At 41.1% G+C, this 3,326-nt stretch overlaps 1 protein-coding gene across 1 annotated transcript in view; it reads right to left on the bottom strand.

Annotated features, from left to right (window-relative positions):
* Positions 1 to 3,326, bottom strand: part of BBOF1 (basal body orientation factor 1) — a 36,550-nt gene that overhangs the window by 14,869 nt on the left and 18,355 nt on the right. The window lies entirely within an intron of this gene.

The following is a 3,326-nucleotide window of genomic DNA, read 5'->3' as shown; positions in this document are numbered from 1 at the left end:
GCTTATCTGCAATTCACTCTCTGCAGTCTCACCTGCAATGAACTACAGTCCAAAAATATTAAGATATTTTGGGGGGTAAAAAAGAGAGAGATCACAGTCACATAATTTTTATTACAGTACATTGTTATAATTGTTCTATTTTATTAACTGTGCTAAATTTAGAATTTTTTTTTTTTTTGGTAGAGACAGAGTCTCACTCTATCACCCTCAGTAGAGTGCTGTGGCGTCACACAGCTCACAGCAACCTCCAACTCCTGGGCGTAGGTGATTCTCTCACCTCAGCTTCCTAAGTAGTTGGGACTACAAGTGTCCGCCACAACGTCTGGCTATTTTTTTGTTGCAGTTTGGCCAGGGCTGGGTTTGAACCCACCACCCTTGGTATATGGGGCTGGCGTCCTATCGACTGAGCCACAGATGCCACCCCTAAATTTAGAAATTAAACTTTATTTTTAGGTATGTATATATAGCAGTGGTTCTCAACCTGTGGGTCATGACCCACAGGAACTGTTATTAAAGGGTCATGGCATTAGGAAGGTTGAGAACCGGATCGGCGCCTGTGGCTCAAGTGGCTAAGGTGCCAGCCACATACAACTGAGCTGGTGGGTTCAAATCCAGCCCAGCCTGCCAAACAACAATGATGGCTGCAACCAAAAAACAGCCAGGCATTGTGGCAGTGCCTGTAGTCCCAGCTACTTGGGAGGCAGAGGTAGGAGAATTGCTTGAGCCCAGGAGTTGGAGGTTGCTGTTGAGCTGTGATGCTACAGCACTCTACCCAGGGTGACAGTTTGAGCCTGTGTCTCAAAAAAAAAAAAAAAGAAAGAAAGAAAGAAATAAAAAGGAAGGTTGAGAATCACTGATGTATAGGAAAAAGCATAGTATATATATTTGCAGTTTCAGACATCTGCGGGTCTTAGAATATACTCCCTGTAGATAAGCAGGAGCTACTACATTGTTTTTCAAAAGCTCTTCATGAATAACAGTCCTCATAGTATTCAGACAAGTTGTTCTCATAAACATATTTTCCAGATACCATCATTTCAAACATGTGGAATCATAGAATCATAACATTTTAGAATTGGAAGAAAACTTAGGAGTTAAGACTATATAATTCTCCTACCTAATATAGGAATTCCTTCTATATATATATTTCTGGTATATATTATTACCAGAAAAATGTCCTGGGTCAGTGCATGTACTCAGTGATTAGGGTGCCACCCACATACACCAAGGCTGGCAGGTTCAAACCCAGCCCAGGCCAGCTAAACAACAATGACAACTGCAACAAGAAAAAATAGCGTTGTGGTAGGCACCTGTAGTCCCAGCTATTTGGGAGGCTGAGGCAAGAGAATCGCTTAAGCCCAAGAGTTTGAGGTTGCTGTAAGCTGCGATGTCACAGCATCTACCAAGGGTGACATAGTGAGACTCAGTCTCAAAATTAAATAAATAAATAAAACTATTATATATAGAACAGAAAGCACATTAAGTTATTTTAGTCAGCTCGGTGCCTGTGGCTCAAGTGGCTAAGGTGCCAGCCACATACACCTAAGGTGGTGGGTTCGAATCCAGCCCAGGCCTGCCAAACAACAATGACAGCTGCAACCAAAAACTAGCTGGGCGTTGTGGCGGGCGCTTTTGGTCCCAGCTACTTGGGAGGCAGAGGCAGGAGACTCACTAGAGCCCAAGAGTTGGAGGTTGCTGTGAGCTGTGATGTCACCACACTCTACCGAGGGGGACAGCTTGAGGCTCTGTCTCAAAAAAAAAAAATTATTTTAGTCAAAGAAAGTTGAGCTATGTAAATCAGTATTTGGGAAAATTTTTTGTTCTTAACCTGTCAATATTAAGGAATAAAGCATAACATATTAAACAACAAAAAAAAGAAAGTTGAGCTAATTCAGAGCAAGGATCCTATACTCATATTTACTGGCAAGAATGATTAAAATTGAAATAGACATACTCTTACATGGTAAGAACAAAAAATCTGATATTCTGAAAAAAAGAAAAAGAAATAGACATACTCAATCTAACATTTGTGCCACAAAAGAGGCAGTAGAGGCCAGGCATAGTGACTCACCCCTGTAATCCTAGCACTCTAGGAGACTGAGGCAAGAGGACTGCTTGGGCTTAAGCAATTCTCTTGCCTCAGCCTCCCAAGCCTCAGCCTTAGCAAGAGACCCCATCTCTACAAAAAATACAAAAATTAGGCAGGTATGGTGCTGGGTACTTGTAGCTGGGACCAAGTACCCAGCTACAAGTACCCAGCAAGAAGGCTGAGGCAAGAAAATTGCTTGAGCCCAGGAGTTGAGACTGTAGTGAGCTATGATGATGCCAATGACAGAGCAAGACTGTCAGGGGGTAAAGACAATAGAGAAAGGTTTTCCATCAGATATATCAAAGTCAAACGCTGCTGTTCTCACCAGCTGTTTGACTCTGGACAAGTCACTCAATTTTTTATTTTTTTTGAGACAGAGTCTCACTGTCACCCTCAGTAGAGTGCTATAGCATCACAGCTCACAGCAACCTCAAACTCTTGGGCTTAAGCAATTCTCTTGCCTCAGCCTCCCAAGTATCTAGGACTACAGGCACCTGCCACAATGCCCAGCTATACTCCCTGAATTTTTAATACAATTTTTTTAAAAAAGCCTCTTGCATTGTCAAAGATTTTCAAAATCAATATCAACATAGAAGTTTATATTAGCCTAGCCCCATGGCTCACACCTGTAATCCTAGCACTCTGGGAAGTCAACACAGGTAGATCGCCTGAGCTCCGGAGTTGGGAGACCAGCCTGAGCAAGAGCAAGACCCCATCTCTACTAAAAATAGAAAAACTAGCCAGAAGTTGTGGCAGGCACCTGTAGTCCTAGCTACTGGGGAGGCTAAGGCAAGAGGATCTCCTGAGCCCAGAAGTTTGAGGTTGCTGTGAGGTATGATGACATGGTACTCTACCCAGGTGTCAGAATGAGACTGTCTCAAAACAAAAACAAAAAACATACAAGTTTAAAACAAAAACTACTATCCTTGTATATGTACAGATAGACCTATGCTATTAGACAACCCCAAAAATCTATAAATAAATCTTTCAAAAGGCAAATAAGCAGTGTGTATCACAAAAGTTCACATTTATTTACCTATAAATTCTACTCCTAAGAAGTTATCCTAAAAATGATTAAAGATATGAAAAAATATTTTATTACATAGATGTTCACCGTAGTTTATAATAGGAAGAAATTGGGAAAAAATCCAAATGTTCAATAGGAAGCAACCAATTAATAAATCATGATATACCACCCAATGGAATTCCATGCATCTATTTAAAAGACTTTTTTTTT

This window comes from Otolemur garnettii, unplaced genomic scaffold (genome assembly GCF_000181295.1).
Source record: "Otolemur garnettii isolate 467f Iridium unplaced genomic scaffold, OtoGar3 scaffold00020, whole genome shotgun sequence".
In the NCBI taxonomy this organism is placed as follows: Eukaryota; Metazoa; Chordata; class Mammalia; order Primates; family Galagidae; genus Otolemur; species Otolemur garnettii.
Note: the sequence above shows the minus strand (reverse complement) of the source record. Positions and strands in the feature narration are given on the sequence as shown.